Source organism: Corylus avellana, chromosome ca4, assembly GCF_901000735.1.
Source record: "Corylus avellana chromosome ca4, CavTom2PMs-1.0".
NCBI classification, from domain to species: domain Eukaryota; kingdom Viridiplantae; phylum Streptophyta; class Magnoliopsida; order Fagales; family Betulaceae; genus Corylus; species Corylus avellana.
The window spans coordinates 13,743,553-13,761,019 of record NC_081544.1 but is presented as its reverse complement, the minus strand read 5'-3'; the positions used below and the strand labels follow the sequence as shown (position 1 = coordinate 13,761,019).

At 40.4% G+C, this 17,467-nt stretch overlaps 1 long non-coding RNA gene across 1 annotated transcript; it reads right to left on the bottom strand.

The window, feature by feature from the left end:
* Nucleotides 1-399: 399 nt before the first annotated feature.
* Nucleotides 400-16,954, bottom strand: LOC132180035 (uncharacterized). Its single transcript, XR_009440008.1, has 2 exons — nt 16,507-16,954; nt 400-633 (listed from the first exon to the last, which is right to left on the bottom strand). It is a non-coding gene; the product is annotated as an uncharacterized LOC132180035 (long non-coding RNA).
* Nucleotides 16,955-17,467: the final 513 nt, after the last annotated feature.

Genomic DNA, 17,467 nt, shown 5'->3' with positions numbered 1-17,467 from the left:
TCATAAAAACTAGTAAAATATCCCTCCATCTTCTTTGTAAAAAAAATAAAGTAAAATATTCGCAATTTGAAAAACACTTTTGAGGTAGCATGTAGGTAGGTGTATTGGTGTTGTGTTTGCTCACAAAAATGGGTCACTTTTTTTGGGGTTAGAACGAATGTGTAAGGGTTGGGCTGGGTTGGGTGTGAGAAATGAGTTTGATGGATGGAGAGCTGAAGAGTGGGTTGGATGTCTAATCTCAATGGAGTGCAAATGGAGGGAGGAGGAGGAGGAGTGGAGCCTCTCTCTAAATCGGATTAGCTTTCATGATGATTTCCACAGAGCTTCAATTTATTTATTTATTTTTTTAAAAAAAATTATTATGAGAAGCATTTTCGTCAAATTGGTAAAATTACAAGATTAAGCAACAATGCCTTTCATTCCTAATCTACAATGCAATAGCAAGCAAGCAAGCTTATCATCAAACATGTCATGTGATTGTAACTGAGGAAATTTTTATTCCATATGTTGCAAACTGAGGAAACAAGAGCAATTAAATGCAAGGAATCACTCGTATTTGTTTCAAAATAACTTCCCATCAATAGCAGTGAAAAACATCATCAGAGCCTCCACATTTGAGCAGTTTCAACATGCCTGTCAGAAATTAGAACCACTGTTATATACACACATAATAATAATAATAATGATAATAAAAATAATTAAAAAAGAAAAGCTAAAAAACTAAAAATATTGAACAACAAGAACAATTATATCATTAAGATACAAGAATTGAATTAGTGAGACAACACCTCTCTGTCTCTCTCTTCTTTTTCCTTTCGAAAACAAATATATAAAGTGAATGAATGCACACCAAACTTGGCAATTAGCTCCATAAAATTAGAGCACAAGAAGATGTGGTTGAGAGAGAGAGAGAGAGAGAGAGAGATGCACAAGTCTTTTCTTCTAGCCTTCCAAAAAGTATCCAAATCAAAACAAATCTTTTTTGAGCTGTAATGGACCTTGGATCATTGATTTCAAAGACAGACATCATAACCCATGTTTGAGTGCCTTCATGCACTACGAAAAAAATGAAATAACTACCCTATTATGACACAAAACATTAGGCATCAATCAAGCTTCAGGTAATTAAAACTCACTTTTCAACTCTTTCCTACTGTTTAATAATTAAGAGAAAAATGCAGTTCTTGCCAAAAAGCTCATAGATTCTTTTTTTTTTTTTTTTTGATAAGTAATGAAAATATTATTGAAAAAAGCGCAGAGGAGCGCAACCCTAATACAAAAGATATGTACAATAGAAGCCACTACGAAATATACAAAGAACACATATTCAAGAACTCATCTAAATTCGGGACCACACTACGATGATGAGCCAACACCCACAGGTGTAGCATAGAGATCATATTCTTCCTCAACCCATCCACCGAACACTCCTTATCCTCAAACGTTCGAGCATTCCTCTTCCGCCAAACACACCATGTGAGACACAAAGGAACCATCCTCCAAATGACTTTAGAGATAACCCTACCCCCCACTTGATTCTAGCAAGACAACAAGTCAATGAACCGTTGCGGCATGACCCACTCAATACCGAACAAAGTAAAAACATAGTTCCATAACCGAGTAGCCACTTCACAATGAATCAGCAAATGATCTATAGACTCCCAATTCTTCTTACACATACAACACCATTCCACTACCACAATTCTCCGCTTTCACAAATTGTCATGTGTCAGAATTTTACCGAGAGCCGCAGTCCACCCAAAAAATGCCACTTTCGAGGGCACTTTAGAGCGCCAAATACTCTTCCATGGAAACCCCCCACAATCTGGATTGGACAAGGCCTTATAGAACGATTTCACCTCAAACGTACCCTTTTTAGAAAAGGACCATCGAATACGGTCCGCATTACCATAAGAAACCTCACAAGAGTACAACAATCGCAAGAAAGATGAGACCCCATCCAGTTCCCAATCTTGGGTGGGGCGTACAAAAAGGACATTCCACTCAACCCTCCCATTCCTCCAACTAAAATTATCCTCCACCCACGCGTCCTTGTACCTCGCCATACCAAACAAGGAAGGGAAAACATGCTTCAACGGTTGATCATCACACCAAATATCATGCCAAAAGCGAAGTTTCGACCCCATCCCCACCTCAAACCGCACACCTTTTACAAAAGTATCCCAACCTCTTCTAATATTCTTCCACAAACCCACACCATAAGACCCCGACACCAAGCTCATAGATTCTAATAGACTAATATCTTATTACTAGCCCAATGGATGGCATGAAAAGCGGAAAACAAAAAACCAAAAAAGAGTCCTTGATATATTCAACTTGCCATTTTCGGATGAGATCTTGGTCTAATTAAAAAGGTTAGAAACATAAGCCCGGATAACCTTTATAACATCTAGTATCTTGCCAATTTTTCTTCCAAACGGCAACAAACAAAACTTCGGGGGAAGCCTTCCACTGCACTTAACATGTAAACTAACAGCAACTATTAAACAACTATCACTTTCTTAATAACGGGGAGGACAAGTGTCTCTACATCCAATGTTATGCCACCATGTCACCACTTAGATTATTGTGTGATAGGTAAAGGAAAAAGCCAATGGCACCTGTCTCTCACGGTAGGTCACTTAGATGAGAACAGAGCATCGATGCTTCTCATCGAAGAGTTTAATAATCTAGTCACATAACATCCCAATATTGTCACTGTGAACATACAGTAGTCAACATAACATATTCAAAAGTCATTCCATTATTTTTCACCAGGCCCAGGTCATAAAAGATATAACATTTATAAACTTGTATCATTAAGCAATAGCCTCCCTATGACCATAACAGTCTATTTTGAGAAGGTATTTTAAAGATTCAAAGAATTTTGAAGATAAGGGAAGTTTCAATCCTATGTTCCAAACCTCCAGTTGCAGGCTTGGTATTCGACATCTCTTAATTCACCTCCAAGGTAAACTCGCCATAAATCAAGAAAAACATTTCCAACCAAAGAAAATCATCTACCTCATTCCCACTATCTCCCCTTCTAAAACACTCGTAACATGTTACGTTTTCGGGACTTCGAGCGCGTAACTAGTTTATGAACTGGAAAATTACCAGGATCGTCTCTCCTTAGCTTCCCTATTATTGAGAAAATAAGCAAAACAATTCTAGCGGTAGGATTTTCGAGGAATCCTGGACCTCCTTTGGTAGAGCAATTAGAGAAGCTCTTAAACTCCCACAAACACAAGGTTTGAATAAATTCTTGAATGACTTCTTATTCCATAGCAATGCAGTATTTAAAGAACAGAATTACAGCTGAAATATAGTCTCACACGTGTGTGACTTATGACTCCTAAAGCAATAAAGATAAGAACTCCTAAAACAATAAAGATAAGACTCCTAAAGCAATAAGGATAAGATCTCCTCAAGCGATAAGAATAAGAACTCCTAAAACAATAAAGATAAGACTCCTAAAACAATTAAATAACTAAGCTACATGACATACCATCAATTAGCGATACTAACAAACCTAATGGAAATAAATTACTGCACTATCCACGTTGACACACCCACCAACCCTTAGCCACTTATACGTAACGCTCCCTTCCCCTTGAAATTGTCCTTGTCCTCAAGGACAAAGGATGGAAACCGAAGCTGCATGTCGTTGAAATTCTCCCATGTTGCATCAGCAGGAGAGAGCCCCTCCCAATGGACTAAAACTTCAGTAATTCCCTTCCTGGTGCGATACTCTAGTGCCACTTTAGGCCTTGGCAGCACCCTTCCCTCTGCATTATCCACATATGACAGCGTGTCTTGTACCACAACAGTTGTCCCCACTTGCTTCTTCAACAACGATACATGGAAAACATGATGTATTTTGGAACCTGAGGGAAGATTGAGCTTGTAAGAAACAACCCCCATTTTTTCCAGAATCTGATATGGCCCATAAAATCTAGGAGACAACTTCAAGTGTTTCCTCACTGCTACCGACATTTGTCTATAAGGTTGTAGGCGCAAATAGACCCAATCCCCCACATTAAACTCCCTCTCTTGGTGGTGTTGGTCATAGATTTTCTTCATTCTTGCTTGTGCTTAATTCAAATGCTCCTTGGCTTCTTTAATGATGTCATCGCGATCCACCAAGAGTTGTTCCACTGCTGCTACCTTTGAAGTGCCCGGCATATATGACAACAAAGTAGGTGGTTCTCTACCGTAGACGACCTAAAAAGTAGTGCACCCCAATGTTGAATGTAGACTTGTATTATAACAAAATTCCACCCATGGCAGCCACTGAACCCAACCACTTTGCTTGGAGCTTGTCAAACACCTTAAATACATTTCAATGGTGCGATTTACTACTTCTGTTTGACCATCGCTTTGGGGATGGTAAGGAGAACTGAAATTGAATTGTACTCCATTCAAGCGAAAAAGTTCTTTCCAAAAAGAGCTGGTGAAAGCTGGATCACGATCACACACAATAGTTTTTGGGATTCCATGCAACTTGAAAATATTTTCAAAAAAAACTTGGGCCACAGCAGGGGCTGTATAGGGATGGCTAATTGGAGTAAAGTGACCATACTTTGACAATCTATCAACTACCACAAATATGGTTGTCTTACCCTTGGAGGTTGGCAACCCATCTATGAAATCCATAGAGATGTCAGTCCAAATTGCTTCCAGAATGGGTAAGGGCTGCAATAGTCCATTGGGTTGAGTAGTAGCTGCCTTGTGTCGTTGACACACATCGCATTCTTGTATAAAACTTCGAATCTGACTCCTCATTCCAGCCCAAAAAATACTGACCTTATTCTATGAATAGTTTTGTGGAAGCCTTCATGGGTGCTAGAATGGTATTCCCTGATGATCATAGATATAAGAGGAGAGTTACCATCAAGGTATATTCTGTTTTTGAAGTAAATCAGCCCTCCTTTGTACTCCCAAGGCCCTACTGCCTCGTCCCCCTCAATCTTCTTCACTAACTCTTGCAATTGTGGCTTTGTAGCAACTTCTTCTTGAATGGGTTCCAACTAGTGTGGTATGGGATGAGAAATGGCAGCCAACTCTCCATATTTTGCTCTCCTTGAAAGTGCATCTGCTACCGCGTTTTCTACACCCTTCTTGTACTCAATTGAAAAATCATAACCAAGCAATTTGACCAACCATTTTTGCTGCGCTGTAGTAGTGATAGCTTGCTGCCATAGGTATTGTAGACTTTGGCGATCGGTGCGAATAATGAAATGGTTGCCCAATAAGTACGGTCTCCACTTTTGCACCGCTGTGACTAGTGCAAGCATTTCCTTTTCATAGGTTGATAATTGAAGGTTCCGTCCTTGTAAAGCTTGGCTGAAGTAAGCAATAGGGCACCTTTCCTTCATTAACACAGCCCCTATACCACTCCCACATGCATCACATTCCACTACAAACTCCTTAGAGAAATCGGGCAACGCTAAGACGGGAGCTCAAGTCATGGCTTTCTTCAATTCCTCAAAGGCATGCTCCGCTAATGGTGACCACCCAAAGGCATCCTTTTTTAATAATTGAGTAAGAGGCTTTGCTATTTCCCCATACTTCCTAATAAATTTTCGGTAATACCCCGTCAATCCTAGAAACCCTCGTAAAGCCTTTGTGTTTTTAGGGATAGGCCAATTTATCATGGCTTCTATTTTTTCTAGGTCCATGGCTACCCCCTTTTGGCTAATAAGGTGGCCGAGATACTGCACTTCTTCCAACCCAAACTGACATTTCTCCCTCTTTACAAACAACGTGTTTTCTTGTAATATTTCTAACACCCTATTTACATGTACAAGGTAGTCCTTCCAATTCGCACTATCAATTAATATGTCATAAAAAAAAACAAGAACCAACTTACGGAGCAATTTGGAGAAGATGTCATTCATGAGTGCTTGGAATGTTGACGGTGCATTTGTGAGGCCAAATGGCATAACAAGGAATTCGTAGTTCCCTTGATGAGTTCGAAACGCTGTCTTTTCCACCTTTCCGGCGTACATCCTGATTTGATGGTAACTTGACCTCAAATCCAATTTAGAAAAAAATTGTGCCCCATGTCATTCATCCAAAAGCTCATCGATCACTGGTATAGGAAATTTGTCCTTGATTGTGATATTGTTTAAGGCCCGATAATCAACACACATGCGCTAAGAACCATCGTGTTTCTTTACTAATAAGACTGGTGATGAAAATGGGTTTGTCCTAGGTCGAATCACCCCTGACTCTAATAAGCAAGAAACTATTTTCTCAATTTCATTTTTCTGGTAGAGAGGATACCGATATGGGTGTACACTGACTGGACCCGTCTCTGGTTTGAGTGGAATGCGGTGATCATGTTGTCTTCTAGCAGGCAAACCCCGAGACTCCTCAAAGATTTCTGGAAAATTGTCTAATATTTTTTTTCAAGTCTGAGTTATCTGAGCTGAGACCCCCTTGGGAAGTGCCTAGGTTTATTGAGAACAAAATAAATCCTAATTGCTGATTTTGGATTCCCTACACGATTCCTTTAGAATTCACCAATCTATTCCTAGGTACGGTCAGTCCCCATAACTCTACCTCCTTTCCCTTCCACATGAACTTCATATTTAGTTTTGAAAAATCCCACAGAATTGGTCCTAAGACCCACAACCATTGTGCCCCTCAACACTGCTTCATAGCCCTCCATTGCAAGCAAAAAAAAAATCCATCACAAAATCAGCCTTATTGAGACATACCTGAACTCCATGGCAGCGACCTTCACTGCGAATTCGTTCCTCGTTTGCCACAGCCACTTCGAAGCACTCAACAGCTTTTAACGGCAGACCCAATCATCTCGCCACACAGATGCTCATGAAATTGTGGGTGGAACCCGTATCCACGAGTATCACGGCCGTGCCTCCCTTGAATTGGCCCCGTACTCGCATCGTCTAGGGTGTTGAAACTCTAGTCAGGGCGTTAAGGGAAATTTTGGGAACCCCATATCCATCAGCCATGGGTTCCAACTCTTCGGCAGACAACTCTGTTTCCCCATCATTCTCTTCTTCCCCCTGCGTAGATTCCCTCAATTATGAACAACTTCTTGCAGTGATGACCTGGACAAAATTTTTCGTCACAGTTGAAGCAAAGCCCCTTCTCCCTTCCATCTTTCATCTCCGCTTCATTCAATCTTTGGGTGGGTGTGTTACTGTTGCAAAAAGAACCAGAGCCTGGTGTTTGAGAAGATTTCAGTTTGCTGTCTAGCGTGGAGGTTGGCTTTTTTTGAGCCACAACACGAGCCTCATAGAGTTTAGCTAGACCCACAGCAGCAGTCAGGGTACTTGGCTTCACAGCTTGTACATCAGTCCTTATAGGCTCCTTTAATCCACTCACGAACCCTCCTACCTGGTGCACCTGAGAAAGTTTTCCCACTTTACTAAGTAGTTTCTCAAATTGACACTGGTATTCTTTGACACTACCGTTTTGTCTCAGTTTTGAGAGATCTCCATAAAAATCTTCAAATTGTGTGGGCCCGAATCTAACATGCACAACTTCCTTCAAAGTTTCCTATGAAATATTTTCCACGTCTTCTTTGAATATCTGGTACCATAATTGTGCCTCTCCTTCCAAGTGATACACCGCTAACATCACCTTATTCTCATCCTCCGTCTTCTGAAATTCAAAATATTGCCCAACCCTACAAATCCAACTAGTTGGATCATCCGCCCCATCGTAGTGTGGAAACTCCAATTTGGCCACTTTTGAATTTATTCCTCCCTGTGTTGAACCAATGACTCCCTTATTCTTACTAGTTTTAGAGGTAGATGATGTATTGTCATCTATCTTTGCTACCAATTGCTGGATTTGAGCACTCAATCCTGCAATTATTTCATGTAACTCGCGATTATTTGACCCCATTTCAGACTCTAGTCGATCCATGCGTGTGTCTGACATGGCAGGCTCTGATACCACTTTGTTACGTTTTTGGGACCCTGAGCGCGTAACTAGTTTATGAATTGGAAAATTACCAGGATCGTCTCTCCTTAGCTTCCCTATTATTGAGAAAATAAGCAAAACAATTCTAGCGGTAGGATTTTCGAGGAATCCTGGACTTCCTTTGGTAGAGCAATTAGAGAAGCTCTTAAACTCCCACAAACACAAGGTTTGAATAAATTCTTGACTGACTTCTTATTCCATAGCAATACAGTATTTAAAGAACAGAATTACAGCTGAAATATAGTCTCACACGTGTGTGACTTATGACTCCTAAAGCAATAAAGATAAGAACTCCTAGAACAATAAAGATAAGACTCCTAAAGCAATAAGGATAATATCTCCTCAAGCGATAAGAATAAGAACTCCTAAAACAATAAAGATAAGACTCCTAAAACAATCAAATAGGTAAGCTACGTGACATACCATCAATTAGCGATACTAACAAACCTAATGGAAATAAATTACTGCACTGTCCACGTTGAGACACCCACCAGCCCTTAGCCACTTATACGTAACATAACACTCTACAGTTCAGATTTTGGTCTTCGTGAAACCATGGAGAAGGCAAGCATAGCAATGGAGGAGAGAGACTATTGATAAGGGCAATTCATTGGTTACTTGGATAATGATGATTCCCATAAGTGTGCACAGGGATTTCAATGGATGCCTTCCAACAGGGCACCAAGAGAAGATATTATGCCAATTACCTTGGTGCATGCTGAACATCATGTGGACCCACAGCTTGATTAGCATCAGCAAGTACATGGCCTTGAGCCATCGCCTGCAATGAGTGATATGCAGAAAGATGGGTTCCTTTTTATGTTCTTTTGTACATTGACCATCAGAGAGAGTGCAATGTTGTTAAAAGTGTGTATAGGTGCACTAAAAGTGAAATGTACCAGGGGAAAAACGCTTCTTACCCTAAAGCAAACTGCATGTAATCAACAACACCTAGAGTACAGAAAGTGCCTGCTTTTTAAAGAAGCACTAAACACTAAATAGTGCACTTTCTATTTCTTTCAACTAAAAAATGTAATTCCTTTAATAATAACCGTTCCAAGAAAATGTAGTTTTTAGGGGTAATTTCACTTACCCCATGAAGTTACGCGCCTTTTGCAAACACTCTCCCAATGTTCAAAGTCTCTCACTTTGGCGTATCAAACTTTGATTTTCTTCCACTTTCCTCATTCCATTAGGATTTTCTGTTAAATCCTAATGAATATGTGTGAAATTACTAAAATACCCTTACTGAAATTACTCATTCCACCGTTTAATTTAACTACAATATGTAACGGAAGGGGGAAAATGGAAGGAAATCAAAGTTCAATATACCAAAGTGAAAGACTTTGAACATTGGGGGGTGTTTGCAAAAGGCGCATAACTTCATAGGGGGTAAGTGAAATTACCCATAGTTTTTAAGAGTGTGCCTAGGTGCAAAGCACTGGAGGAAATATGCTTCTTACCCACCAAGCAAAATGCATGCAATTTAAATTCATCGAAAGCACCAAAAATGCGTAAGCACCAAACGCTAAAAAAGCAGTTTCTGAGTTATTTATTTTTTTTTATTATTAAAAAATTGTAATTCCTTTAATAATAACTGTTGGATTTGAAATCTGAAACCGATTAAAAGTTACTGATGATTAATTATACAAACTCTATCTTATGGCATATTCCACAAAGCACTTTTTTTTTTTTTTTGTGATAAGTGATTGAAAATATTATTAAAAAGCGAAAAACGCAACATAGGTACACAAAATATACAAGAGAAAAACCTAGTTAGAAGGAGAAAAAATAAGAAGAAACTCGTGAAAATTAAACAAATTAGGAAAGACAAACAATTGTCCAAACGTAAAGAGTATTGAAGAAAAAAGATACAAGCTCTACCACCGTCCTCTTGTGGTCCTCGAAACTTCTATTATTTCTTTCCCTCTAAAGGAACTACAAAAGGTATGAAGGCATCATCTTCCACACAGCTACTTTCTGAGTGCTACCAAAAATCCCCCTCCAACAAACAAACAAGTCTACTACTGGTCTAGGCATAACCCAAGACAACCCAACACGAGTAAAGATAGCATTCCACAAGGCACGAGCAACCTCATAATGGAGAAGAAGATCAACAAACTCTCTTTTCCTCTTGCACATACATCACCAATAGATTACAATGACATGCCATTTCCTAAAGTTATCCATAGTAAGAATCTTTCCAAAGGTGGTCGAAGCTGCAATCTAGGTATCCAAAAGATTCTCACACGGAGCCTCTCTCTCATCTCCTCTCTCAGCCCCCCCCCCCATCACTCTCCTCTAGCAGCGGCACGTGCAAGAGCGTCTTGCTGGGTCCCAGGTCCGACTCATCATCCTCTAGCTCGATAGGCACTGGTTGTAGTCCTCGCTGTTGTGGGGGCTTGTTCAGAGGTTGTGGTGTGAGTTTGAAGATGGAGAGGCAGTTTTTCGTGGAGGCCAAATATTTCGAGTTTTCGATGATGGAAGGTGCTTCGATGCTTCGAGTGGAAGAAATGAGGAAGGGTTTCTCCAGTGTTGTGTATTTGGGTCCCTTATGCACTGCCCGGTTGGCTTCGACAATGGAGTTGTTGTGGTGTCTTGGAGTTGAGGATTTCATCAAATCCTTTCGGGAGGGTTCAAAGGTGTTCATTGTACGAAGAGGTGGCAACAAGGACAGCCGGTTTCTGAAGGTGACGGTTTACATAGTGAATGGTTGGAGAGGGATTCTTCTGCTCCCTAAGGGTCATGAAGGGCGGGGTTGCAGCCGATTTGCCGGTTGAGTTGAGCAAGGTGAAGGTTTTTTTTTAAAGTCATGATAGGTTCCCCCGCCATGGTGCTACAACCGTCGTCTGGTACTACTTTAATGGGGAAGAAGATAGTGTTGGGGTTAGATCCAGCTACTAAGGGTGGGAATGGGTCATTTAAGGAAGATGGCGCACTGTCATATGCTGAGGCAGTGCGATTGGTGGCTAAGGGGACCAATTGGGCAAAGACCACCATGTCGTTGGTTTATCACTGCGCAAGGACCTTCATGATGCCAAGCAGAAGTCCATTGCTCGAGGCAACGAATCTTGCATTGTCAGTGTTGCAGACACGTAGGGTTTGCAGCAAGGAAAGACGTTGATGCGGTCTCTTCTTTGGGCGTGGAAGGGTTAGCTCGTGAGGTTAAGAGCAGAAGTTGTCTGACGTGCAGACCAATTGAGCAGTTGTTTGACAATACTTGAAGAGGGACGGTGTCACGATGTTGTGGCTTCTGTTTCTAAACTGAAAAGGATGGAGCTTAAAAACTTGGAGGGATCCATTAACTTTAATGCTAGAGGTGATTGCTTTAGCCATGGCAAAGGCAAGAGGGTTTTGTCAATGTGATATTGAAGCCCATGGCTCTTCTGCAAGTTTAGGGTTTCTTTTGTGGGTGGTTTGTTGTAGTTCCGATCGTTTGGGTTTATCCAGGTAGCTTGTTCTTTTTTTGAAATTTTTTTTTTCTTTTTTTTGTTCCTCTTGTATACTTCATGTGTAGTTAAAGGCGCCTTACTTTTTTTTTTGATGAGATTTGCTTGATTACCAATACCACAAAAAAAAAAAAAAAGAACCTTAATCCGCCAAATACTCTTCTAAGGAAAAGGAGTGCCATCATTACAAACAAGGACACTGTAGAAGGATCTAACATTGAACAACCCTTTTTGAAAGGGACCCATTCTCAATCATGAGCTACTCTAACAAAGTTTACATTCCACTGATGAGAGCCACTAGAAAGCTCCAAATAAACCATTACAGAAGCATCCTTCACGCAAGCAATACTATATAAATCCGAAAATGCTTCTTTAAAGGCCTTATCTGCACACCACAAGTCCTGCCAGAATCTAATCTTGGAGCCACATCCCACCTCAAATCTGGTATGACTAGAGAACATCCCCAACCCCTCCCGATATTTTTCCATAGCCCCACCCCATACGACCAAAGAGGCCCATTAGACCACTCACCCCACGAACTATAAAATTTAGAATTCAATACAAATCTCTACCAAGCCTCTCTCTCATGCACATAATGTCATAGACATTTTCTTAAAAGAGTACGATTTAACATCATCAAGTTCTGAACCCCCAACCCTCCCTTAAAGATTGGAGAACAAACCTTAGACAAACTTACCAGGTGAAATTTGAACTCTCACCAAACCCACGCCATAAGAAATCTCGATAAAGCTTCTCTTCCCAGTTTGCAACACCATCAGGAGAGGAAAAAGATACATGAAGTACGTAGGCAAATTGAAAGTGTGCTCTTAATAAGGGTAATCCTAGTACCCATATTCAAGTACATCCTTTTCCAACTAGGCAACCGACGCTCTATTTTCTTGATAATACAATCCTGAATAAACTTGGCCTTATAAGAGGCCCTCAACGGAAGACCAAGATACTTTAAAGGTAAAGAAGGAACCTCCCGGCCTAGAATGCTAGTCAACCCATTGACATTACCAACATTACCCATAGGAACAAATTCTAACTTAGCCAAATTAATCTTCAAACCGGAAACAATTTTGAAACATAGAAATAAGGCACGCAAATAGCATTGGTGGTCAAGATTGGCCCCACAAAAAACCAAAGTGTCATCCGCAAACAAGTGTGATCTGTTAACCACACCAGAGTGCCTAGACCTCACAATAAAGCTCGAGAGAAATTCCCCATTTATAGTTACAGAAAGCATTTTACTTAAGACCTCCATAAAGATAACAAACAGATACAGTGATAGAGAATCTCCATGTTTTAAACCACATGAGCTATTGAAGAAACCTGACGGATTGCCATTCACCGAAATGGAAAATCGGAGAGACGAAATACAATGCGCTATCCAAGAGCGCCATTTCTCCTCGAAACTGCACCTTCTAAACAAATAAAGTAAGAACGCTAACCGCATGTAGAAGTTTCAACGCGATTTCTTATGGGGAGGTCTTGGCGAAGAATTCAAATATCACTTGATGAGTTGGTCGAAGGTTTGTTCCCCGATCTCAGTAGGTGGATTGGGTATAAGGAAGATGAAGGATTTCAATCGAGCACTGTTGAGCAAATGGTTATGGTGATATGGAACTGAGAGAGAGGCTTGGTGGAGTGTTATGATAGAAGCCAAATATGGAAGCCACTGGGGGGGATGGAGTACCCGAGAACATGTAGGCTCGTTCGTGGTGGGGTTGCGGAAACATATTCAGCTAGGGTGGGATTCTTTCTCACGCTCCACTAGACTTGTAGTTGGGGATGGAACCCAGACTAGATTCTGGCATGACTGGTGGTGTGGGGATTTGACTCTTAAGTCAACCTTTCCAGTTCTTTTCAGCATTGCCCGTGAGAAGGATGCTTTGATGGCGGCTAATTTGGAAGTCCTTGGAGGAGCTAGCCAGTGGAGTGTTAGATTTAATAAATAGGCGCATGATTGGGAGGTAGAGGACTTTACATCGCTCTTCAGCCTTTTGCATTCAGTTACAGTTAGAAGAGGGTGTGAAGATAAGTTGTGGTGGATTCCCTTCAAACAAGGTACCTTCATGGTAAAGGCTTTCTTTCACACTTTAGTCAATGTCGAAGGTAGAGGTTTCCCTTGGAAAAGCGTCTGGAGGACAATGGCACCCTCAAGGGCGGCCTTTTTTTTACATTGACGGCAAGTTTAGGGAAAATCCTCACTTTGGATAATCTAAGGAAAAGGCGAGCCATCTTCATTAATAGATGTTGCATGTGCAAGAGAGACGGGGAATCTGTAGATCATCTACTTATTCATTGTGACGTCACTTCATCCTTGTGGAGTGCGATCTTTAGCCATTTCGGGCTGGCATGGGTCACGCCTAGACAGGTCCCGGATCTTTGTGCAAGTTGGTGGTCCTCAGGAAGGATGAGGAGTGCCGTAGTGTGGAAAATGGTGCCCTCATGTTTGTTTTGGACTATATGGAGAGAGAGAGAAATAATAGATTCTTTGAGGACATGGAGAACGCTGTGGAGGATATTTTAGCCTCGATGTTGAATACTTTGTACATGTGGATAGTGGCATATCTTGCCCCCATCCCTATAACTCACACGGACTTCCTTGTCCCTTTTTCCTTTTCTAGTTAGGTTTTTTTTCTCTTGTATACCTCTAGTGTACGTAGGGGCGCCTTACGCTTTTAATAAAACATACTCATTACTTATCAAAAATAAATAAAGTAAGAACTCCCAATCGACATGAAAGGCACAAGTATGTTTTCCCATATATATCTAAGTCTATGGTATTTTTTTTGATAAGTAATAAGTATATTATCAAATGCGTAGAGGGGCGCAACCCATGTATACATGATATATAGAAAGAAACCCTTACTGATTAGAAAAAGATTTACAAAGCTTAAAGAAATCAGAAAAAGTAGACTCATGCGAGTGAGACCAAGTCACTCTCCAAGCGAACAAAGTATGTAACGCCAACTTCCTCAACTCAATCATGCCGTTCTCATTAGAGAGAGTGCTTTTAATCAAAGTAATCTTACCACCCTTAGACAAATAGAGCCACTTCACGCCAGCTAAGCAACATTTTATTTTCTCAATAATACCATCCTAAAGGAATAATTGGACACTTCATAGGAAACGAGGACACCCTATAGCCAAGGACGCGAGCTAAGCCTTTAACATTTCCACAGCTCTAGCTCTGATAGGGACATGCTCTGATTTAGCCAAATTAACTTTCAATCCAGAGACAATTTCAAAGCATAGAAAAAGGCAATGCAAATTGTGGAGACGCTTAGGCTTTGCCTCATAAAAGATCAAGGTGTCATGCACAAATAGGAGATTACAAGGAGAGATCATCATTATTCCTAGACCCCACAAAAACAACCCGGTGAAAGCCCCTTATTCACCATAGCGGACAACATTCTACTCAAAGCTTCTATAACCACGACAAAAAAGTAGAGGAGACAAAGGATCTCCTTGCTCAAGCCACGAGAACTATTAAAGAAGTGAATGGAAGTAGCATTAATCAAAGCAGAGAAACAAACTGTAGAGATGCAATGTGCTATCCAATCACACCATTTCTCCCTAAAACCACATTTCCTCAACATATACAGCATAAAACCCCAAGCAATGTGATCATAAGCCTTTTCTAGATCCAATTTACAGAGTACAGCTAGTTCCTTGAATTGGATTCTACTATCAAAGCATTTGTTGGCAATATGGATTGAGACTACTGTCTATCTCCCCCTGAGGCATTTTGAGTCTCTGAAATAACCTTCCCAACATTGCTTCAGCCTGTTAGCTAGGACATTGGAGATAATCTTGTAGACACCACCCAATATGCTAAGAGGAAGAAAATCCTTAATGTACAACACCCCTGTTTTCATGATTTTATAGCCCAAATATGTGGTGTACCTACACCATTGCCATCTTAGAACCTAGTATAGGGAAACATCTCAAGAGCAGCCTAAGCCTGCACATGATTATGATTACAAAGTCCTTTTCATACAAACACGTTGTTCCAAGGATTATATAGCCTCTATTATAAGTCCTTTTCATGCAATGTCTTTTTGCAACAATTTAAGAGATTATGGACAGTTTAATATTCTGTTCCAAGGATTTCCCCTTGATCACAACACACAGCTCAGTACCTAATCTCCAACATGTGTTTTCACACTATTATAGCTCATTTCTTGGTTATCTTCCAGCACAGCAGCTTCAATCTTTATAATCTTGCTCCCAAGTAGTGCACTCTTAATCATCATTGAACATGATTAAATCATCTAATCCATGACAAGGAACCTCTTACCCTGATTATATCCATCTATTCCCTCACTAAACACTCAACTCGCAAAAGTCAAGACCACTCCATTTCTTATTTCTTTTTCTATTTTGCTTGCTTGTTTCGAGGCCAGTGGTACCAGTTATTGGTCTCTAAATCTAACTAACCTGAATAAAATCTTTGAAAATCAGCTCGTGACAATAATGCAGTAGTAGCAGAGACTTTCAAATGGCTTCAGAAGTTCACTATTGGCGATTTTCTTATGCTTTGTATTTGTAAGACTACTCCCAGCATATGATTGCCAGCTATCCTATCCAGAGGCCTCCATTTGATTCCCAATGAAAGCAGCAACTATTGATTGGAACAAATTCAAAGCCCTAAATTTAGATACTTTTCCAAATGGTACAAACGAAAAGCATAAGTATTCACATACCAAATACCCCTAATTTTTCATAATTAAACCCTGCTCATGCTTAGCTTTCACAAAAAAAATGCCTAGACCAAACACAAACTTGTCATTAAGAACTCACCAATATAACCCTCAAAGTCTTCATAAATCAAAACCTCCTTCAATCATTTTCCCAAAAAGAAAAAAAGAAAAGAAGAAAACAACATAATCCAATAATAAATCACCAACACAAACTCCATAGATCAACCAAAACCCCATAAATAAATAGGATCCACAAACAAAGACACCTGATGTCCACAAGCAAACCCTAGATCATGCAAAACCCGCTAAATAAAATGAAAACAAAACAAAAAACCCACCAATCAAACCCATAAAATAAAAAGGCAGGATTCAGACTGACTAACCGATTTGGGATTTGTGTGTCTAAGAAGCAGTGGCAGTGTTGGGAATGAGAGGAAGTGGCTGCTTCTTCTGATGCTGTTTCAACTTGGCCTCTTCTTCATGGATCTTCTGCATCTTGAGCATCCGCTCAATGATGAGCTCATACTCGCATTTTTCGTAGGAGTTGCGCTCATTCTTGTACTTCAAGGGGAGGTACAACTCAGCCTGTTTGCACTTGTTGAGAGGGATCAGCAGGTGGGTGCACTGGTCTCTATAAGGAAGCGGGACCGTGGCCTCCACCATCTAAGCTTGCGTTGCTATCATCTTCTTCGACGATCCCTCCAGTTCCATGGCTTGGAAAAATGGCTTCGGTTTGCGTAGGGACTCAGGAGCTTTCTCTCAGCGTCTGTTTAGATGGCAATGACTGATGGGATGTGCCCTCGCTAGTGGCATTTTGGGTTCACTTGGCTAATTGTTAACTGGCTACCATGCAGGTAGGGCTGATAAATCAACCGAGACGGCTTGGCTGAAAAAAACTTGATCCCGTCTCACTTGAGTAAATAAATTATGGAAAAAATATATTTTAGCATCTCAACTAAATGCCACTTTTTGGTTGAAAAACAAAAAAAACTAATTACCACTTTTTAATTTTACGTCATAAATTGACAAATGTGATACTTAAATATATTAAGTTATTAATATATTGCATTTAAGCCACTCCATTACACTCGGCCGTCTATTTGGATCAATCACGCGCATGGTTTATTATTGAAAGGGGTTTTGTTAAGCCCGATGGTGACATTGATAAATGGAGTAAGGTTGATGTTGTCAATAGTAACTGTAATAATCGTGGCATTAGTGTTATTTTCAATTGTGTTTCTCCAAATGAATTTCGTCGCATCACTCACTGCGAGACCTCCAAGGAAGCTTGGGACATTCTTGAAAAGACCCATGATGGTTCCAAGAGCATGAAGAAATCCAAGC